Source organism: Thrips palmi, unplaced genomic scaffold, assembly GCF_012932325.1.
Source record: "Thrips palmi isolate BJ-2018 unplaced genomic scaffold, TpBJ-2018v1 HiC_scaffold_5, whole genome shotgun sequence".
NCBI classification, from domain to species: Eukaryota; Metazoa; Arthropoda; class Insecta; order Thysanoptera; family Thripidae; genus Thrips; species Thrips palmi.
In genome coordinates, this window is record NW_023144632.1 from 13240010 (window position 1) to 13262824 (window position 22815).

The window sequence follows — 22815 nt, forward strand, 5'->3', positions numbered from 1 at the left end:
GGGTGCATCGTGCAAATCGCGAAATTTCCCTCCCACGCGTCACTTTGCAGTACTTTTCCGCTTTGCACTGCTGGGGTCTGTCTAGCAGGGGGGGTTTCGAAGAATCGTTTTGGCACTCTGTCTCTCTCACTCTCCATCGGAATGTCATACGAGCGCGACAGAAGCGGAGCGACGAGACGATCCTCCGGAAGCAGCCGGCTGCCTACGCCTTGCCGCCTTGCCGCTGCAGCGTCGCGCGTCGCGTGCACCGCCCACGTGGTGGCGGCAGCGGCGGCGGCGCGTTGACATCATCGGCAGATACAGGATCTGGAGAGGCGGGGATTCAGCGCGGCTCGTCAGGAAGTCCGGCAAGGTGGAGAGGAGAGAGGGAGAGGGAGAGAGACAGAGAGAGGGGAAAGGGAGGTGGGGAGGGGAGCAAGCCGAGAGGCGCCTGCCAAAGACCAACCACGCCCTAGCCCAAATACGCGCGGGAGGGCTGGGGTCGCTCTAAAAGTGGCCTAAAGTCGGTCACGTACGTACGGGGGCAGGCGAGAGCAGGCCGGCGGGCCGGCAGGCCCAGCCTGTCGCCGCGCGCGATCCGCCACCCGCCAGGACCAACGGGAAGGGCATACCCAATGACACCTCGACCGCCGGCGGCGTGGCAGTGACGGCGCAGTCGATCCGTAGGGGGTACAACTATCGCGCGATGGCTGTACCGGCTGTAAGTACCCCTAGGTACACTTCTCCAAATGTGACGTTCATGGCACGACACCAGCACCGCCCGTACTGCTCGTAAGTGCCTGGCTCTATGCCCACTCCAGCGGCCCGGCAGGCCCGGCCGCCGGGCACTCGACCCCTTCTCGTGTGCAGTCCGTGGCCCCGGTGGCCACTCCCCTAGGCCCCCTAGGCCCCCTAGGACGCGCCGCCGCACGCCTTAGCCCCGTCCACTATTTCTATGCCGTCTGCCCCACTTTGCTCCTTACCTCCCTTCCGCCGCCCTCGCAGAATAATTGCGACAAAACGGCCAGGGCGCTGGCTGGCTGGCTGGCACCACGGCACCGGCCGCACCTCTCCGCCTGCTCCAAGAGGGCGGCCACGACGGCCACGCATCTCCAACAGGGGCGGGAGGAGGTACCCGGTTTACACGCACATCTTTGGCCCTCACACCGCTCGCACAATGCTGTGCAGTCAACGTTGCAGGCACAAAAACCTTGTGATGCTCGCGTGTCCAAAAATGCATCCGTCGGCTTTCAGGAGGATTCATGACGGCCCGGCTGAGCGAGCAGGGGAAAGAGCGGCTAGCCGTTGGCGAGGGGGCTGGGCCCGGGGCTGGCGGGGCAGGGCGTCTGCGGGGGCGGCGCGAAGCTCATATCGAAAAGACAAACACCACAAACAACGGCGAGACCAGCGCTTTATGGCCTCTTAAAACCGGCCCGCTGTGTGCACGGCGTGCACGGCGTGCATCGACACGCTGCTCGCCCTGGCCAACCTGCCCACGCGCAGGGTGCCATCTCCATCCCTCTCTCCGTCTCGCTCTCACTCGTTGGCACATGTGCGCGTGTCCACGGCGGCGGCACACGGATCGCGGCAGCGCGGTGCCCGTCGCACCCTCAGGGGTCCGAACACCCCTGGATGACAGACAACCCTCAAGGGGTGGACCAACCAACTACTGCAACGATTGTGGGCGTGAGCCTTGCCTGTGCAGGCGTTTTAGCCACGCAAGGTGGGCTGTGGGGAGTGGTGGTTGCAAGCAACCCCGGCTGTAGCCCCCTCCCGTTTACCTGGTGAGGACGGCGACGAGGCGCGGCGAGTAATCCATGGTGGAGGGTGGCGCACCACACTGTCGCACTGCACACACACACAAACACCGCCAGGGGCGTTACAGAAGGGGGTGCTCGACTAGCCGCCCTGCCAGTGCACTAGAGTGACTAGACGTGCGGCCACTGATTAACTACACACACCGAGCGTCCCACCGCGCCGTCAGGGCCATCCATCAGGCCAGTTGCATCACAAAGGGGCACTGCACTGCACAACCACTGCACTCACACACGCGCGGCACACGCGGCCCTCGACGGCGCCGCTTAACACGTACAGCACATCGCGCGAGACGCGCTGACACTCGGACAGGACACGGCTCGGCACGGGGCCGACGGGGCCGCGGACTCGACACTCGACGGGACACACGCCGACTGAGGAGGCGGCCGGAGCGGCCGGAGCGGGCACGCCGCCGCGCCAGGCCGTCAGTCCGGCAGCCCGGAGCCCCCTCCTCCCTCACGACCGCGTCACAGTCATGCCGGCGGGGGCCGACCGGGCGGCCAACCTCAACAATGCTTTCGTGGCTCCGTCTCGCTCGCACCCAAAGGGGCGGTCAGGACCAGGGATTTCAGAGGCTGGAGACGACGCGAGGGCCGCGAGGGCGGAACCTCTCGCTCGCTCTCAAGCGCTCCGCACAAGTCTGTCCCTTCCTTCGCAGCCAGGCCGCGTGTCTAGCCCTCCACGCTGGGCAGGACTGGGCCGGACATTCGCAGTGCCACGGACTCGTTCCCTTCATTAGCGCGGCCGGGTCGGGCGGGGCTGACAACGGACGACCCTCGTTCGCAAATAGTTCGAGTGGCAGCATGGTGGCAGCTGGGCGGCGCGGCACGAGTTGACGTTGGTAAACAAACCTTGGCAGACGGACGCAAGGACGCCGTTCGCTCCCGCAGTTCCTGTCCGCGGCGTTCCACGAAGCGGCCGAAGCGGGTCGGCTAGGGGATAGAGGAGGCCCTCATTTCGATCTGAACCGCCCGCTAACGTTGTTTGCCTGCCACCCGAAAAGGACTGCGGCGCATCCTTGCGCCTCGCCACGCCGCCACGCCCCGCGGCCTGGGCCAGGTTCGGCGAGTCGCACGGCCGTGTCGCGCCATGCGCACGCACCGCGCACCGCGCAGCGCCGCATAGGACGGCATAGGTGTGTTATTTTCGTCGGCGCCGCCCAGCGCATGATTTGTGAGTCGCACCGCCAAAACACTCTGAGGCCCTCGCGGCCCCGCCACGCCCCGCCCCGCCATATGGTCGCAGGGCCCAGGTCCGGGCCGCCTTGCGGGTACCGGTACCGCGGCCTGGTGGGGCGGGGCGGGGCGGGGCGGGAACCTCCAGGTGGACAGGCCCGCTCAGCCTATTACCTCACGGATAAACAGCGCCAATTTCGAGCCGAGGCTGACGAGGCTAGGCACGGCCGGCACGGCGTCTCGCCTCGCACGGGCGTGGGGAAAGGGGGGACTTCCCCCGAAAAGCAACCGCCGTGCCAGCCAGGCGCAGCCAGCAGACTGACTGATTCCGAGAGTCGTTCTGTCGCTCTGTCTCCTCGCACTCGTGGGGCGTCCCGTATGGACCAGAAAGGGCCAGAGAGACGAAAATGAGTCTCGGAATCAGTCTGCGGGCCGTCAGGGGAAGCCCTACCCCGCAAGGAGGCGGTGGACAAGTACCAAGTCGACGGCCCCACTCGGCCCCACCCGTCTGTCACGGGCAGCGCGTCACTTCAGGACGTCCTGCCCTCCACCAGGGCGCCCTCGGCCCCACGGCCCCTCGGCCAGGGCACGGCCAGGGCCACGCCAGGTGTGCGGCGTGACGGGGAGCTTCTCGTCCTTCCGGCCGGCCGGCCGGGCGACGCGCGGCGACGCGTGACTCACACAGTGGCGGCGTCCAGGAGCGCGCGGCGCACGCGGCGGCCAAAGAGGAGGGGGCGGCGGCGGTCATCGGGGCTCCTCACCTGCAAGAACAAGCAAACAGCATTAACGAAAACGAAAACGAAAGCCAGAGGCTGCAGCGATGTCGGCAATGCCCCATTTCCCGGACGTCCCGGACGCTGGCTCCGTGTTTCGCGTCGCGAGCCAAGCGCGCCGCCGATTGGCCATTCAAGAGTGCCGCCGAGGACAAGACCGAGGGCAAAGGGCCGACGGGGCCACAACACTGCGCGCTTGCGCAAATCGACAGGCAATCCGCCTGGAAAGCCCTTCCCTTCAACCAGCGGCTCCGCCCCGCCACCACTTCGGCCTGCATGGCCCTGTGGGTGCGGGGCGGACGCGCGGGCAAAATCAACGCGGCCCGGCCCGGCCCCGACCGCATGGCCTGACTCGGCTGGGCACCCCGGCCACCCCGGGCAGACCGCATGGGCCAGCACGGCAAGGACCTGCAGGACCCGCTCACCGCAGGACGACTAGCTCAATAAAGTGGCCCCTTAGCGGCCGCGGCAGGTAAATAAGTAATAACGCAAAAGCAGCCGGTGTTGCAACGGCGTGGCTTTCGGGCCGCGCAGCAGGACGGGCCGCTTCAACTTGCCTCTGAGTGGCCCGTGTCCCTTCGTCCGCCAATCACTCTCGCTTCCCAGGAGCCCCCCAAGGGCCCCCAGGGTCTGCCAGCGTCACCAGGGGGCCAAGTGCCACGACGAGTCGGAGGGTTGATCCGCTGTGACAGTCGGACGGATCGGCAACCCCGGGGGCAACGACAACGGCGCGCCTGTCGGTGCCTACGCTCGAGGCGGCACGCGGCACCAGCCGCAGCCTCAGCCCTCAGCCTCCGGTGCGTCGGACCGATCGTTGCGCCGCCTTGAGAAACACCCGCGGCCTACGGACCCCGCGGCCGCATTACAGCAGACGACGCGTCGTGACGTCACGGATCCGCGAGCCCACGGGGCCACGGGGATTAGAGCGCTCGGCCCGCTCAGCGCAGCGCGCTCCGCGGACGATAGAGATGTGCCATGTGGCCCTTCCCCTCCCCTCCCCCTCCCCCGACCCGATCGCCGGCACCGCGCCGCACCGCACCGCTCAGCTGGTGCACTCGCCGAGAGAAAGCTGTCGCCAGCTCGCCGCCGCGGCCGCCGCGATCGCCTGGCTGCCTGCCTGCCAGCCCTGCCGGTCCGGCGTCGCGTCGCGGTAAGTCGCGGCCGCGGGAGGGGGGCGGGCGGACGGGCCGGGCGGCGGAGCGCGGCGCACACCTGCGACGACCGCCCCTCGCTGGGGGCGTTCGGAGGGTCGCACCGCCCCCCGGCGCCGCCAGCGGCCAGGTCAGGGAGGGAACAGGCCGTGGTGCGAAGCTCGCCCCCGGGGATGCCTCGGCGGGCCTGCAGGAGCGCCGCCCCCGCCCCAGATGGGGCCTGACATACATGCGGGCTCGTATCGGTGCCCCCCGCCCCGCCCCGCCCTCCGCGCCGGCAGGTACTGCCAAGGTTGCGTGCGAGTACCAGGCCACCTCGTCATATTATGCAGTACCTCGCCAGCCCGCTGCAAGGCCTGCAAGGGCTAAAGGCTCAAGGGCGTCGCCGCGTCCGCCTGGTCGAGGGACCGAGGGACTAACCTCAACTTCCGCGCTCCGTTTGGATAGCTCAGCCCTTTCACGAAGTATCTCGTTTCTGTTTGTGTCCAAGCCCCAGCACGCCCGCCACCACCGGGCCCCGGCCACGCTCTCTCCAAAAGAAACAACTTTCTGGGCCCAAGAGTCAAAAACATGAAAATGAGCGGGGGAAACAATTAGGCGTTGCTGTCCCCCACCACGCGGTGCCCCGCCGCGCGGCGCCGCACTCCGGGGGCATCGGCGAGGCCTTGGGGCCTTGGTCGTGGCCCCGATGAGCTTCACTTCCAGACCCGCGGCGAGGCCAAGCCAGGCCAAGCCAGGCCGTGTAGTGTAACTAGAATGAGCCGGCCGCCATCCGGGACAAAGGCCACGGCGAGGACCGCCAGCACCGCCTGGACCCCGAGGATCGGGTGACGAGTACAGCTCTCTGGGCCACGGAGCGGGCCCACGACGACGGCAGCGCCCGGCAATGGCCAGCAGCTGGCCGCGGCAGGAAGGCCGGGGAAGGCCCTGCGTGTTTACAGGGTGGCCGCGCAGCACCGCGCAGCACCGCGCAGCCTTGAGGTTTTCAGCGAGTTTAGCAGGCGCTTCCCGACAGCAGCGGTCCGCGCGGCGGGCGGGGCGGCGGGCGGGGCGCGGCCATGTGGCCCTTCTCTAAACACCGGGCCGCTTGGGCCGCTCGCGAAGCCAGCCAGGCAAAGCCAGGCGAGCAAAGGCCATGCCTTTCCGAGCCAATCCAGCCACTGGGTCAGCCAGAGAAATGCCGGCCGGGAAGGCACTGCCAAAAAAGACACCCCATTTGGACCCATCTCAAGTAAAGCAAACCGGCTTCGTCGCTTCAGCCAGCGCGATCATGCCAGTCGGCCACCCTTCCGGGTCAAGCGCCACAAGCACGGCCAAGCACGGCGAAGCGCGGCGAAGCACGGCGCGCGAGCCACGAGCATCAGCCTCTTGCCATTGCCGCCGCACAGTGGGCCAGAAGACCGGCGCAGCCGGCCAAAACTCTGGACTGGACGCGCCTTGAGCTCCAGATTCGCTAAACAGGACTCGAACGGAACGGGTGACCCCACCTCGTTCGGAGAGCAATCCATTGGTGGGCTGACACGTTCGGTTCGAGTCCCATTCAGCGACTCTGGAGCTCAAAACGCATGTAAAGTTTTGGCCGCCTGCACCGGTCTTGGCCCACTGTGTGCCGCGACGCATGGCGCCTCCTGCCACCTCCTCGCCCGGTGGAAAAGGGGGGGGGGGCTTGCTTGTTTACACTCGCGCGTTCAAATTCAAACACTGTCTATGGACGGCGAGTACTAGGGCGAGTTCGCCCCGCGTCAGATCCGGTCGCGGTGGGCTACGGGCGGGGCCGCGGGGCTGCGAGCACGTCGCTGACAAAAAGATGATGGCGGAAAATTAACTGGTGGGCTCTGGGCTCGCGTCCACGCGGGCGTGCGGGCGTCCACCTGTGCCGCCACTTGTTCACCTGCCACAGCGGCGCAGCGGCGCACACAGTGCACCCACCACATTTAGAATGTTTCGTTTTGTCATGGAAAATAAATCCCCCCGCATCGCGCTGCACCTGCCCGGCGAGACCGTCTTGCAGGAGGGGGCCTTGGCCCTTGGCCCTCGGGGCCGGCTAAGCCCATGCGGCGATGGGGGGCGTCGCACTAGTCCCACCAGTGCCCCGCGTTCCGCCCGTTCCGTCCGTTCGGTCCGCTCGTCGGGCGGCCACGTGGCGCGCCGCCCGAAAGCGAGAGTGATTTGGCTCCAATCGCGGCGGCGGACGGTGGATTCGTGCGCAAAATTTGGCAAAGCCCCGCGGGGACCGGCCCTGCTGCCCGGCGCCCGGCCCGGCGAGCTCGACAGTGAAAGTGTGCCTAAAGCACGACCCGTCAAAGCCTAACTGCCACCCCTCGCAGTCGGCGCGGCGGGCGGCGCGGCGGGCGGAGCGCGGAGGGGGCGGTCTTGGCCTTGGCGGCCTCGCCATTACCCCCCTGTCAACCATTTATTACACCGCGACACACACACGTGACAACACTACGCCGCACGCGGCCCCGCGGCCGCACGTCGAGCTCCACGGTCTCTCTGTCTCTCTCGCACCCCCGCGGATCGCCGCCACGGGGGGCGAGAGAGAGAGGCTTTTCGTTCGGAGCGAGCCCGCACCCGGCGCATGGCAACCGGCGGCGCCAGCCTCAAGCGGCTTCAAGCCCGGCTCCAAGCCAGCCCTTCGAGGCGCCGAGGAGGTGGACGGCCCCGCGGAGCCCCTCACGCCCTCGCCCTCCAGGCCCAAGAGCTGCTTGACTCGCGACACCGAGAGAAGGCGTCAAATAATAATTCGAAGTGGTGGACGTCCTTTCTGACTGCCGCCATTGTGCGCGGCCGGCCGAGGGCCCCGAGGGGAGGGCCCCGAGCGGAGGGCCCCGAGGGGAAGGCCCCCGGCGCCCCCAGGGCTGCAGGCAGGGCTGCAGGCAGGGCTGCAGGCAGCGTGGCTCGTTAGGGCGAAGGGAACGGGGCCAGCACAGGCCATTGCTTTACTGGGCCGGTGTGGCGGCGCGGGGCGCGGCGACGCGCTGAGGCGTGCCTGCAGCTGGCCGCCTCCAAACCGCCAGGCAAGTGACCCCCACCCCAGTCCGTGGTCTGCAAGTGCAAGGACATCCCGAATGAGAGCAGCGGAGTGTGTAGAACGCGAATCCCGGACGGTCGCTGGGATCAGGGTGGCTTAGTGACTTGGGCACACGGCACAGCACGCGGCCACCGTCAGCGGTCACGCAGCCACGGCACGGCAGCGGCGCGGCCATCGCCGCGACACCCTCGACGCCTTAGCGAAGACACTACTTAAACACGCTGGCGGCTCCAATTTGCGGAAAACAAAAAGGAGGGTAATAAAAGAGGACGAGGCGCCGAGGCCTGCGCCGCTGGCGGCCGCTGGGCCCCGGCCAAGCCGACGGCCAAGCCCAAGCCCGGCCGACTGGCCAGCTAAATGGAAAGTGGAAGAGCATCTGCCAATGTCATCGGCATGCAACATTAACATCCGCGGGACAATAGGGGTCATTTCCTCAACAACGCCGCCGGCTCGGCCGCCGCCAACCAGTTCTCAGCCAGCACCTCGTCGCGACGCCCTCCACCGCGACGCCAAAGTGAGGGGCAAGCCAAGCCTTGTCTCTGCTGGGGTCTAAGGCCTCCGCCTCCACAGGCCGGGCGCTAACCAGGCCACCCACAACCCTCGACGCGGTGCTGGTCCGACCGCTTCGTCATGCGGGGCGACGTCTGCCAGCAGCCAGCGGCCACCAGCAGCCAGCGTCGTCCGCCGGCCCGTCTGGCGCGGCGCTGCGGCGCTGCGACGCACTCGGCGACGCACGCCCCGCGGCGAGGCAGCGGCCTGCTAGAGCACCTTCCGTGGGTCCATCAAGGGTCCGACCCGACCAAAGGTCCGCGGCGACTATTTCTGCTCCCTTTGAGGACTCCAAGACGATCAAGGGCGGCCCCGGGGATCCATTTGTCGGGGACGGCCGCCACCACGGCGGCCAGGATGGCCAGGACGGCGACGACGAACAGGTCGACGTCGACGACGACCCCTCGGCGACGATAATTGCGGCAGCGAAACGTCCCGCGTCACTCATTCATCTTTCCAACGCGTTTCCGCCGCCCTTTTTTCACTGGCGTGGCTAGGAGTGTCGTGTCCACGCCGCGGGGAGGCTATTTCGGGATGTCGCAGAGAACGCGCCGCGCCCTGCCGCGCCCCGCCGCGCCCCGCCGCCACGCCACGCAGTGGTGCGAGTGTAGGGCAGCGCGCACCGCGCAGGCATTCCCTTTGCAGTCAGCGCGGCGCGGCGCGGCCGGAACGGGTTCAACCGCCAAACGGCGAGCTGCTCGCCGAACGCCGCGCTCCGCATTGAATAAGAGGCCTCCGCTACGTCTCCGCGCTCTGCGCTCCGCATTCCGAGGCGCCGCCATGTCCGCCGTGCCGCCCGCGCTGACTAACGCACCCCGCCCCCGGGGGCAGCGCCGCGGGCAAGCAGGCTAGCAGGAGATGACAGCCATACGGCAGCCCGGCACACCACTGCCAACCCCACCAGGCATTGGCTCTACATTAGCGTCCTGGACCCAGCAGGGCTACAAGGGCTACAGTAGGGCCGCCCGGGCAGCAGGCGAGCGAGTGGACGGTCGTGGCGGGGAGCTGCTGCCGCGAGGGTCCGCCACCGCCAAGCAGGCCAAGCAGGCCAAGCACGTCGTCTGGCGATTCGTCGCATCATGGGCAGGAAAAAAGGGGGAGACGGGAAGGGGCCTTGCCAGCCCCGCCAGCCTCGCCAGGTAGGGCGGCGTAAGCTGGCAATGCGTCGTTGCGTCATGGTTTCGGCCTGCCCCGCCGTCGCCCCCCAGAGTAGCACGCGCGAGCGCATGCACACACACACACACACACACCGCGGTTACATTTGAGACCGACCACAGCCCGTACTGCAGCCACACGGACGGCGTGTGAGTCAGTGGAGTAGCCTTGCCTGGGTAGCGAGCGCGCGCGCACACACGCACACACGGCGCCATCTGCTCCCAGCTTGACACCGCGCCACGTCCAGCGGTATGAGTGTAAGATACATTGGTAGCGACGCGAGTTGGGTTCCATTCCCGGTCGGTGGCGCTCCGACGACCCCTTTCTTATTTTTTCCTGCTGTGCCGTGGAGTTTTGCTGTCGTGCAATCCACGTTGACGGCGCAGAACCCCCATCTGCGACCGCGACCCCCTTGGCGACCCCCCAGGGCCCCGCCAGGGCCCCGCCACCACCTGCAAGAGCGACAGCATTCCGGGACGGGGCAACGAGCCCTGCACTGCACCGGCCCTGCGCCCTGATTGCCAAACTGTTATGGTCCTGCAGGGGCAGCCATGCCCCGGCCCGCCGGCCCCACCGGCCCCGCGGAACGTTGGCACGACTTACTAAATTTAACCACGGAAGTAAGGGCAAAGCGCAAAGCCCGCGCGTACGGTCTGCCCGTCTGTCTGCCCGTCCGTCTGCCCGTCTGTCTGCCCGTCCGTCTGCCTGTCTGTCCGCCCGTCGGTCCGTTCGTCGCGGCGCAGCGCCCCGTCAGGGCGATTAGTAACGTCACTTCACTGTCAGCCCGCCTGCGACGTCGCGCTGCTCGCACTGTCACGCTGGCACCGCCACGCGGCCACGCCGATCTCCGGGCCGAGGAGCGCGCCGAACTGCATGTGCACCAATTACGTGGGGCGCCCCGGTCACTACACTGTGCAGCCCCCCTGGCCCCGCCTGCAGCCCCCGCAGCCCGCACCGCCAATTTCAAGGACCCACGGTGCTGCGCGCTGCGCGCTGTGCGGTAACGAGACGGCCCGATGGCGCGGAGTGGTCCGCTCGGCCCGCTTGACCATCTGGCGCGCGGCGGGGGGCGGTGGGGGACGGCGGGGGACTTGGCCCAGTCACGGCGATCTGTCCGTCATTGCGATGTGCACCGCGTGCCGGGCCGCGTCGCCGCGTCGCTCCGCCCTGCCGCGCCACACACACTGCGATTCGGAAACCAATTTCGCATTGCCAGTCCATCCGGCGGGCGGCTGCCTGGGAAAGGCGACGCGACGCGACACTGCGATTGATAGCCGGCAGCCTCCGCGGCGCATTCACATTGGCATTCGGCGTCCGCCCCGCACGCCCCGCACGCCCCGCACGCCCCGCCAGGCCGGGGCCGAACCGCGGGGCCAGGGACGGCAGCAGAAGGCACTCGTTGAGGGCGGCCAGGGCGGCCCCGCGCCAACAATGCCGGCGGGGCGGGGCGGGCCTCGGCGTCAGTCTGGTCGGTGCGTGCCAGCGCCGCGCGCGCCGCGCCAGCCCATTGTACGACAGGCAGGGCGCAGGGCGGGGCGGCGGCTGGGCCATGCCATGGGTGCCATGAGCCATGGGCCATGGGCCCCACTTCATGCCGCTGCCGGCGAACCATCATCCCCCGTTCTGCTCGGACGGACTGGCCGGACTTGGAATCCCCCACTCGACATACAAATCTTGGTTCCAGCTCCATTGGATTGGGACCAGCACATCAACTGTATACACTGTATACTAACATATGGACGCGATACAAGAGAGGCGCAGAGGTAAATTAGAATCATACATCGCTAACTTGAAACGCGGTTCATTTCGTTTGGAGGAGGAGTCTGCCCCCTGTCCAAGAGGCCGAGCAACGGCCACAACGGAAAGTGGGTGCAGAGAGACGGACAAAAAACCGAAACCACTGCCCGGCAAAATGTGGGTCAAAGGCCATTCGAAGCATCCCCTGCTTTCGAACAGACACAATGTGCAGTTGGATTCTCAGCGGGTAACGTGTCAGACAGACAGACAGACAGACAGACAGACAGGCAGGCAGGCAGGCAGGCAGACAGACTGGCAGGCAGGGCAGGCCGGCAGGCCTTGGCCGCAGCGCTGGAGTGGGGCGCGGTGCGCGGTGCGCGGTGCCGGCGGGAGCGCCCGGCGAGCAGGCAACCTGCACGCACGGCTGTACCGCGGCACGGCCTGCACGCAAGGCGCTCCCCGACGGCTGGACCACAAATGATCGTTTGCCTTGCGGGACGGAAGGACGTCAGATCGCCGCGGGCAGGAGGCGGTTTGCCCTCGTCGCACCGCACCCGCACCTGGGCGGCGGAGTCCGTCCGGCCGCCTCTCGGGCCGCCTGCCGAACGAAGTGTGCGGCGCCTTTACCTTGACAAAGCTTGCAGCGTTTCGGTGGCGGCGACTCGTCTGCTTGGAGGGAGCTCACGGGCATCCTGACAGGCTGGAGGCCCGGCTGCACCACGACCACCACGACGCTCTCGGCGCTCGGCGCGCTCACCGCGATGGGCGCGATCGGCGCGCGCACACCGCCCGGGCCATCCAGGCCATGCAGTCCATCCAGGCCCGGCCGGCCCCGCGAGCAGGAGCAGGCCCGACGAGCAGTCGCACTACATGGCGGCTAGAGAGCCTCGGCGGCCTCCCTCGCTCAGCCCATCGCCGGCGTCAAGGTCCGTCAGAGTCCGTCACGTCACGCCACCGGCATCGCCACACCGTCACGTCGAGCCGCACGCCGCGAGCCTCGCTGCGCCGCTACACCGCCTGCAGTCGTCCTGGGCGCGCGGTGCGGCCGTCGGTGCGGCCCCAACTGAGTCCGCCCCTCGGCCTGGCCGTCGGCCCGGCCCGCCGCACCACCACCGCACTGACTCAGCCCCGGCACCCCGCCCCCCGCCGCGGGAGGGAGAGAGAGAGGCCGCCCTGGGCTGCGCCGCGGCTGCTCCGCGCGAGACGCCGTCGTCGACGCCGTCCTCCGAGAGGGGCTCGCCCGAGATTTATCCACCGCGCCCCGCCCCGCCCTCGGCGACAACAACAAGGGTGCGTGCGTGCGAGGTGGGGTCGCCCGGTCAGCGGCGTGGGTTCGAGCCCGCCGTCGGCGATGGACGCGGGCCTGAAGCCCGAAGCAGGCCGTGCAGTGGGAGCGCACCCCGTCCGCAGTCAATGCGCTGCGTGCCTCGGACGGCCGGGGCGAGGGGAGGGGGAGGGGCATTAATGTCGTCATGATTCCTGGCCGAAAGAGCCACCCGCCGCGACGGGCTGACGGGCCGCGGGGAGGGACAGGCCAGACTAACCTAGTTCCCAGTTGACACATTGACACTCTGCTCGCGACGACGCGGCGACGCGGCACAACACCCAGCCTTACTGTCTCTAGGCAACGCATACCACGCGCGTGTGTGTGTGTGTCCTGCCGGTCTTTGAAAAACAACTGCACCCACACGCACACACCGCCTGCCACCAAGTCGACGCCGTGGTAGGTCGAAGCGGGGCAAAGGACTCGCAGCAGCCCACCGTCAAAGAGAAGAGGACATCTAGGACCCCCTCTGGGTAAACAAGCTGAGCCGAGCTGTCTGAGAGCTGTCTCTGGCGATGCCGCCACGCCGCCGCCGCGCCGCAGCCGCGCCGCACAGGTGTCAGAGGAGACACGCCGCGCGACGCTGCCCCCCCCCCCCCCCCCCCACTGGAGAAGCCGCGCAGCCACGGCGCCACCCCGGGCACTTGTTGCGCGGCCCGCTCCAGGGCCCAACGCGGCCCAACGCGGCACCACCCACCCCTGCAGGGGCATGCCGCACGCGCCGCCGGGAAGGCGTCCAGGCCGGTCCAGCCTCTCGCTCTAGCTCTCTAGCCACGCCTCGTGGGTGTGCGCCGACCCGCACGGCCGCACGGCGCGGCGTTATTTTAATTGTGTTTGTTCAAGAGACCGCCTCGATGCGGCCGCGCTGCGACCGCGTTGCCGCAGCGCGTTCTTGTGTCGGGTCGCATCGCCGCGGCGCCCAGCTGGTTTGAGTTATGCTCGTCTATTCTGTTTCCCCGCGCGACTCGCTCGCCGAGGAGACGGCCCGTTCAGCACTGTCCGCGGGCCGTGGTCCGCGTCGGCCGACCCGTGCGGAATCAGGGAATGTCCTTACCTTACTCATGGTGCGGGGGGGTCACCGGTCGCCATGCACACCTGCAAGCAAACAGACCATTACAAACAACGTCCCTGAGGGCCCTGAGCATGACCTACAACCTACACTACAACGACTGCAGCCCGGCTGCCCAGCACACACAAATAACCCGCTTCCACAAAAGCTGCCACAAACAAGTGCCCATTTTCCTGGTGCGAGGTCTAGGAACTCTGTTGCGCCTCCCCGCCCCACGCGCCGGCCTGACCGAGGGCCTGACGGCCTGACGGCCTGGGCTAGCCCCGCTTGCCCCGCTTGCCCGCACCAGGGCCGGCCAGTGCCAAACCGAGGCGCGCTTTACGGCCGTTTCATGAGTGTAGTGTTGGATCGTTCCGGTTTTGGCCATTGTTTACACCAAAAGGCTGCTCGCTGCCGGCCCGAGTACACGCGGTGCTGGCCGTGCTGGCCGCGGGGGTGCGGTGTTAGTCGCGGGCATTCTTCGCTACATTTCCGACACGGCCACGCCGCCGCCCACGCCACCCGCGCCACACTGAAAACTGAAAAGAGCAGCGAGGCAGGGCGGCAGCGCGCGGGGGTGGAGGGTGGCTCCGCTCCTCCCCCGGGCCGGGCGTCGCGACGCGTCGCCGGGCACCTCCGGGTTCCTCTGGAGTCCGGACGCGACCCGTCTGAGGCACGTCGTGACGTCCTCCTCCCCGGACGGTCCTCCCAGCGACGTAGTGCGACGCACTGCGGCGGCAGCGGCCGCGGCCAGTGACGCCTGTGACGCCACGACGGGGCGGGGCGGGGCGGGGCGGGGCGGGGCCGACCGCCAGACCGGGCTGTCAGCGCTAACCTATAAGGGACAGCTGCAGCTCCAAATTAAGACTAGCCGCTCCCTCCGCTCCACTCCGCGCTTTCCACCGACGGCCGCCGGTGGCCGAGGCGCTCGCCGCGTCGCCGCGCCGCGCCGCCACCGGGCGAGGGGAGGGGGCTTTCGGACGCCTTTTGCGCCAGCGCAGCCAGCGCAGCCAGCGCCGACGGCGCCGACACCAGCATCCGGCGGCCAACTCATTTCGCACGCCGGTTCGTCGCGGCCTCTCTCGCACCCCTACGGAACGCCCGAAGTAAGGGAGAGGCAGAGCGCCGTTCTGAAACGGCCTGCCGAGGGCGCGAGAAAGCAACCGCAAAGACAGCACCGCGGCACCGCGCACCCAAAGGGCGGACAACGGGCAACGGTCCCCGCCGCCGCGCCGCCCCGTCGGGCCGAACAAGCGTCCCGGGGGACTGCGGTGCGGAGGCGGAGAAGATTGGCTCGCGTTGGAAAAATTGGGGAAAAGTTCCACTCGAATAAGTGATGGGGGTGGCGGCCAAGGCGGAGAAGGCGGGGAAGGCGAGGCTCTCAAACGAGGGCCAAGAACCTGGGAACGACACCCGCGCGATAAAAGCGGAGCGGAGCGCGAAGCGGAGGGACAGTGCCACCGTAAATCTCGGGACGGGTGGGACGGGCCGGGCCGGCCGGGGTGCGCTTTTGTGGACCCCGCGACTCCCGGCACCGCGGCACCGCAGCCCTACGCCTAGTCCCGCCAGCCCCCGCACGGCACAAGTGCGCAAACGGCTTCGACGGGCCGCCCCTCTCCCCCGCGTTGGCGCCGGCCTGCAGGCTCATTCCGAACCGAGCGCTTTCGTCGCTCTGTCTCTCTCGCACTCATTGGGCGTCCCGAAGGGGTGCGAGTGAGACAGGGAGGCGACAGCGCTGTCCCCGCGGCCTGAGGTAAGCCAGCCCGGCCGGCAAATGGGCCGTCGGAGCGCAGGCTGGCCCGGGCTGGCCCTTGGCTGTCGAGGCACGCCGCACACCGCGCACAAAGGCGCCTCTGACACGGCGACAACACCGGCAGGGCAGGCAGGGCTGGCGGGCAGGGCGGGGAGCACGAAGGACTTGGCGAGCGAAAACAGGTAAAGGGGTAAAGGAGTCCGCCGTCGCCACGTCGCCGTAAACAACGAGGCGTTGGCAGCGTCGACGAGCCTGGCGGGGCGGGGCGGGGCGAGCACCCCTAGGCGCCTCCCGGTTGCATCATGCAAGGCATTCGGGGCGGGGCGGCCGGGCGGCGGGGCGGCCTGGCCCGTGCGCCGCGACGCCGACCCTGGCCTACCTCACTGGCCGACAGCCGCTATCACGCGCAGCATCGCGCAGCACCGCGACGCACCGCCACCCTGTCGCGCTAAATGACGCTGGGCCGTCTCGTTGACGGCTTGCTGACGGCGCCCCGACGGGCCTAAGTACCTGGGCCGCGCGCCGCACCAGCCGCCCAGCCCGGGCCGGGGGGCAAGGCGCGCTGCATTGTAAAAGGGCCTTCGCCAAAAATACCCGCCCTTTGCCGGCGCTCTCGCTGCTCGCGCTGCCCTCTGCGCCGCGACGCGCGACGCGCAGCGCACCGGCTTTTGATTAAGGAGCAAATTAGTCCCGATTGAACGCGGCAACGCGGCGCCCCCTCCCTCCCCTCGCCAATTAGCGGGGCCGGCCTCGGCCTCGGCCCGGCGCCACCCATCCACGCTCTTCCCAACGTTTCATCCCCAAACCGCACGCTTTTCCTGAAAACCCACTTCCTTCGTCAGAAGTTTTCGCCATCCGGCCAGCCAGCCAGTCGGCCGCAAGAGGCGGCGGTATTAGAGCCAGACGTCCAAATGAAAGCAGGGATCATCACTCACACTATATGCCTCCCATTTTATTTCACGCGAGAGCACGTGCTTGTGTGAGTGTGAGTGAGTGTGTGCGTGTGTGTGTATGTGTGTGTTTTGAATGACGAGTGTGCAACAACACTGTCACTTGGCGAGCATCCAGCCAGGGTATTAAGACACCTCGGAAGGGGGGTTCTTGTCGATCCTCACCCTCGGCGGCTCGGCGCCTCGGCGCCTCGGCGGGACTAGGCCCTCGCTTCGTTTCTGTTGCCCGTTGTTCGTCGGCGTCCGTTGTCGCCCCTCTTCCAGACAGACCACTTTGCTGCTATGGGCAACAGCCTGCCCTTGTCCTGCCCCGCCCTCCCGCCCTGCGCTCGCGCTGTCCGTCCCGCGGCCGTTGGCCCGTCGGCCGAACCACCCTCACCTCCCCTGGGACTTGGGCGACTTGGGGCACTGTGAAACGCCGCCGCCGCCAATGGCCGCCACTTGTTGAGAGTGCTTGGCGCTGCTTCGCGATGCTTCGCAGTGCTTCGACGAACCGCGGCCTAAGCGCCGGTTAAAAATAAAGACCGGAGCGCTCGGCTTTGCAGCGAGACAAGCCGCCCCGCCACGCGGCGCCACGCGGCGCCACGCGGCCACGGTGGGCGTGGGGCTCGGGACGTCACCGATGACGCCACAAGACGGCTTGAGTCACCGCGGCACCGCGGCACGCCGTCGCGCAAACACGGCGCGCGGGGATGCGCCAGCGGACTCATTCCGAAACAGGGCGCCGCCGCTCTGTCTCTGTCGCACCCGGGCGGGGCGGGGCGGGGCGGGGCAAGGCGGGGCGGGGCGGGGCGGGGCGGGGCGGGGCGCCCCACGAGAGCGAGAGGGCTGGTCGAGCGACGAAAGCGCTGCTCAGCCCGCAGACTCGCCCGCAGACGCCTCAGACGGCGCGGACGGCTTTTCAAAACACTTTTCCACGCATTCCGCGCCGCGCTGCACAATGCTGCACAATGCCAGCTCATTACCAGTAACAGTGTTTCAGTGTATATGAACCGGCGACATGGGGCGTCTGGCTGCGTCTGGCGCGGCGCGACACCCTTGCCGGTAATGCCGGCTCCGCCGCTGGCCGCCCGCAATAATTTTTGCCGGGGAGCATTGTCTCAAAGACAGATAATCAAGACGACCAAAAAGACAGAAAAGACGGCACCTGTCGCCCTGTCAGCCGCCCTGCATCATTGGCACGCCCTTGCGACGCCTCGCGACGCGATGGGCCGCGGCGGGCATGGCGGCGGGGGCAGCGGAAAGGCAAGGCAAGGAGCGCACGCGTGGACAGCCAGCCAGCGAGGAGGGCTGCCCAGCTGCCCACTTGGAGAGCCCGGGCAGGCCCGCTGTCCACTGCGACCACACTGGTACGCCCCCCCCCCCCCCCCGGCACCCTGTCATCGGCCGCCTGATAAATCCCCAACAAGAGGGACGAATCTCGCGTCATATTTTTCAAGTCGTCGCGTCGCGTCGCCTCCCCCCGCCGAGCCTCCCACCCTATTGGCCGTGTCAGCCACCCCGGCGCCGCCGCGGAGTGACTCCACACAGTCTCTGTCTCCCTCGCACCCAAAGGGGGACGTTCCACATGGGTGCAAGAGAGAGGAAGGTGCCACCGCGGAATCGGTCCGCCGGCCGCACGACACCCCGTCGTAAAAATAAAAGCCCTCCGGGAGTGCCCGGCGGACGGGGACGGGCCGGGGACGGGCCGGGGACGGGCCGGGGACGGGCCGGGGACGGGCCGGGGACGGGCCGGGGACGGGCCGGGGACGGGCGCGGTGACGGCGACCCACACAGTCACACAGTCGCACGGCCTAACTGGGCCAGCGCGGCGTGCGGGCCGCGGCGGGCCGTCCACCGTCAGGACGGACTATTTCCATCCCTTTAATGAGTCGGCCGGCCGCGGGCCGGGGCGGGGCGGGGCGGCGAAGGGCGGGCAGGGGTGACCGCCCCTCCAGGACCGCCACCTCGCGAGGCGTCTCTCTCGCACTCACGGGCCGCCGGGCCGCCCCGCTCGGGTGCGAGAGAGGCAGACCGGCGGCCACGCTAATTTCCACCGCATTCCGGCGGGAAAGGGCGAAAGGCGCTAAATGACTCGCGCCCCGCCGTGGACCGGAAGTGCAGGCCGCGGCCCGCGTCGCCGCGTCGCCTGCCCAGGAATGTGGTCCGAAAGTGACAAACGGACTTCCTGCGCGCGCCGGTCACCGTCGCACCGAAGCGACACCGAAGTGACGTGACACGACGGGCACCCCTCGGCCCGCTCGGCCGAGCGCGTTCGTCGGGGACGGGAAGCACCGCGACCGCCACGGCCCGATTCGGCGCATCGTGGGTGAGAGGTTATCGAATTCCTACACCTCTCAAGCTTGCCTTGGGGACACCAACTCCGCTTTGGCGTCGGCAGCCCTTCAACTCATTCCGAAATCTGAGCGCAGAATCGAAATCTACGCCAAGGGTCACTCGGCGTGAGGGAGGTGTCGGCATTTGGTGGCTTATAAGATGAGAACATATTCCGTGCGCGAGCGAGTTACCAAAAAACGCCGCGCTTTTCACCGTCGCGTCTTTCAGGCAGACGCCATGTTCATTTCTAATAGGCATGTCGTTTTGAATGCCCGTCTGCGGGACTTGGCGTGGACTCGGCAGGCCCGCGACGGGCAAGGTACGTCCTAACTCTGCCTCACCGAGCGGACGAATCACAGCGAAGCACTTCCCGGCGGTTTGGCAGTGTCGCAGTCCGGGCGGCGAGCCGGGCGGCCACCACGAGGCTGGATGTGGCTGCCGAAACGGGGCCGGGCCAGGGCCAGACTGGCTGGCTGCGCCGAGGACGCCGCTATCGCCATGATAAGCACACTGCCAATCGACCCCCCCCCCCCCTCCGAAAAAAATCACACATCTCCCAAACGGCTTCTGGCAGGCAACCATGGCGGCATGCACTGGTGAAACCAAAGCGCGACAAAGTGATTATTTCTTCAGCGTGCAGGAGTCGTAGGCACCTGGGCCCCGTTCCTTCCGCCTAAAACGAAGGGCGACGCCCCGCCTTGATTTGGTCGCACCCACGCAAAATCCGTGCCACTGCGCCGCCATTATTGCGTCCAGACGGTCCTGACGGTCCTGACGGTCCTGCCCCTCGACGGCGCCCTCCACACGAGCGGCGCGGCGTTACACCCCGCACAAGGCCGCCGCCGTCGGCCGCCATCGGCCGCCATCCTGCCGATGGGGATCCCCGCGCCGCACAACGCGAAGAACCCCTCCCGCTGTTTGTTGAGATTCCCCCCGGCCGCGCTGTTTACGCATCTAGCCTCACAAATGTCCGAGCCGCCCGTCCTGGCTATTAGGCCACGCCCCGCCCCCGCCCCGCCGTTGCACCAAACATGTTTTCGCTACACAACACGCGGGTCGCAGGCGTCGCGGCGCGTCGTGTCGCGTCGCCCCGCTGCGAGGGGCGCGCTGCGACTGGCTGAGCGCTCCAGAGGTCGACGGCCCCCCGGAGACGCCGCCGCAGTGCCGCGGTCCGCGCCGTGTGTTGTGGCTGGCCGGCCGGTGATGAACGGCGCGCTGCCGCACTGCCCCGCTGCCGCGCACCAACAACAAGTCCAACAGGCAGGTCGGCCGCCACGCCGCCACCCTCCGCCAGTCCGCGCTCGCCAGTTTCCGGCCAGAAACACGGCAAAACGGCCAAAAGCTAGAGGGCGGATTTCCGCGGACACACGTGACAGTCACCAAATGGATGCATCAATGACTCGGCAGGGGAGGGGGCGGAGGCGCCGCCCGGCACGGCACGGCACTGGCAGCCCCCCAACTCGCTAGGCCAGCTAGGCCCGGCCGGCAGGGCCGCGGTGAGAACCCCGCAGCGCCCGCAGCCCCGCCGCGCATCGCCGTCCTGCGGGCAGGCCTACCCCGCCGTCCGCAGGCGCTCCGCGACGGGCGGCAGCCTAGCCAGCCTAGCCGGAACGGAACGGAACGCGACGCGCGGCCGGGGCAGGCAGGCAGGGGCAGGCTGCTTGCGGGCAGGGGTGGCCGCCGTCCGCCACGACCGGCGCGGGTGGCACCGCGGTTTGGCAGAGTGTGAGCTTCTCCTCGCGGCCGTGTCCCGCGCCTCAAATTGGGGAAATTTGTTTATTTTTTGTGGCGGCAGCGGCGTCAGTGGCACCGCATGTCCTCGCTCCTCTTTTATTTTGACTGCGCAGTGTGCGGCGGCGTGCGGCGTGCGCGCCGTGACTAAAGGAAATCATGTGTCTCGTCGGCGCGCCACCCCCGCCCGCCCCGCCCGCCCCCCGGCGGGGAGTCCCCGGCCACTCCCACGCCAACGCGTCTTAAAATAGGGAAACAATTTTTAACAAGTCCGGCCGCGCTGCCGCGGTACCGTCACACTCCTAGTCACGCACTCGCGGGGCGCGAACTGCGAACGGCGGGGCGGCCGGTGCGTCTTCTTCCATCCCTCCGGCCTCCGGCCAGGCTCGCAGCATCGCAGCATCGCAGGCTTGGCGCTCGCGTCGCCAGCCAGCCAGGCAGCCCCGGCAGGCAACACCTGGTGTGATTAGTGCGCGGCGTGGGTGGGGCGTGGGTGGGCGATAGTCGCCGATTCGAGCCGAGCGCCGCCCCGCCGAGCCCCGCCGAGCCCCGACCAACGGAGCCGAGCCGGGTCGCGACGAGCCAAGTTGGCCAGCGGCCAGAAACAGCCAACACTCACTACTCGGGGAGTCTCGCGGAGTCTCGGGGATGGCTGCGGCGCTGCTGGCCACGCTGCGGCACTGCGCCATTGGGGCCACGACGCCCCCAAACCCCAACGCTGCCAGTGCTGCCAGTGCCCGTGCGGCGCCGGGCCCGTGGCCGGCTAGGCCGGGCCAGCGGAGAGCCAGAGCGGCTGAGCGGCACAACGGGTTGGGTGTCCTGGCTGCACCTGGCCATCCAGCCGCGGAGCACACCTCCCGCCTGGAGAACGAGAACTTAGAACAGCGTCTTCACGGCGTTGCATTCAGAGCGCCTGAGTGGGGCTGCGCGGGGCCGCGTGGCGACGCGCGACGCAGCCTGTGCACGCAGACTTGAGACTTCCCTGCCTCTAAATAGAAGGCCTGCTGATGCCCCCGCGGCGCGGCGGCGCTAGGCTAGGCCACGCCAAGCCGCGATGCCAGCCTGGCTGAGCGCAGCGAGCGCATCGGACTAGAACCCAGCGCAGCCAAGGCGCAGCCAAGGCGCAGCCGACGCACGCTGCTGTAGCAAGGGGCCGAGCCGAGCGCAGAGCCCTGCCCAGACGCGCCAGGAGGCCAGAGCTGGGGCAGCGCAGCGCCAGCGCAGCCAGGCCTACTAAGACACCTCTAGACACCTCCTGTCAGCTGCAGCCCCTCCTACCCCACCCCCACCCCCTGCCCCCACGCCAGCTCAAGCACCGGCACTTGTCACTGACGAGGTTCCCATTGGCCCACTGGCCGCGCTGACCGCTCGGGGATGCAACATCGAGGCACCATCATGACATCATGACAACAGGACACTTCATTGGGGTTCCCAGCCAGAATCATGCTCCCATGTCAACGGGTGTACAATCAGAGGCTTAACAAACGAATATTTGGGGACACGTTTCCTGACCCTGTGAAAAGCAATGATCACAAGGAGCAACATTTAGGATCTTTCATCCAATACCAAGTGAATGCATGACCTCTCTGCCAATTTAGAGAGGACGTTGTTCCGCATTTTGAGCAGCGGAACTTTGAGTGTTAACTTTGATGAGGTCCAAGGTGGTGATTTATAAAGCGGGTGATGTATGTAGTTTAAAACTGTATTGGCAAAACTGTTCAATTGATGATTGATGATTGAATTGATGATCTTCAGTGTCATTTGGGATAAAATCAAAAAATGTCCATGATTTTGAGGTCACCAAAAACATGTACAAAGAATAATTTCTTCACACACTTACTGATTTGGGCCTTATGGAAAACAAGTCATTTGCCGCACTAATCTATTACTTAAATAGAAGAAACTGTCTAGAAATGCATTCAGTCTGAGTAGGTAATACTTGAACACAATGTTGAGGTTATGATGACTGACGGGAAGAATGGACTTTCAGGCACAAATGTCTTGCTAGGACGGGATTGGAAGAGAACAATCGAAAACGCGCGAAGAAAAGAATGTTCATAACAAATTGAAAATTCAAAGATATTTGACACAAATGCGAACAACACCACAGAGCACGAAAGTGCCGATTACGTTGTAGGGCCTTGATGTAAAGTGCAAGCGAAACCGAAGGTACCGTAGGATGGCAACGGCAATGACACCAGAACAAATAAGACTGCAGTTGAAAAGGACAAAACTGCGAGCTTTGTATCGATATTAAGTAAAATTACAGGGACACACGGGCCTCAGTCGTTTAGGCCCTATCAATAAACATCATTCAAACAGTATCCT

General features: G+C 67.1%; 1 protein-coding gene across 1 annotated transcript in view; it reads right to left on the minus strand.

Moving 5' to 3' along the window:
* Positions 1-12037, minus strand: part of LOC117650427 (myocardin-related transcription factor B-like) — a 29219-nt gene extending 17182 nt beyond the window's left edge. Inside the window, exon 1 of the mRNA XM_034393850.1 lies at positions 11993-12037. The gene's annotated coding sequence lies outside the window, so the exon portion shown is untranslated. The remainder of the gene's footprint in view (positions 1-11992) is intronic.
* Positions 12038-22815: the final 10778 nt, after the last annotated feature.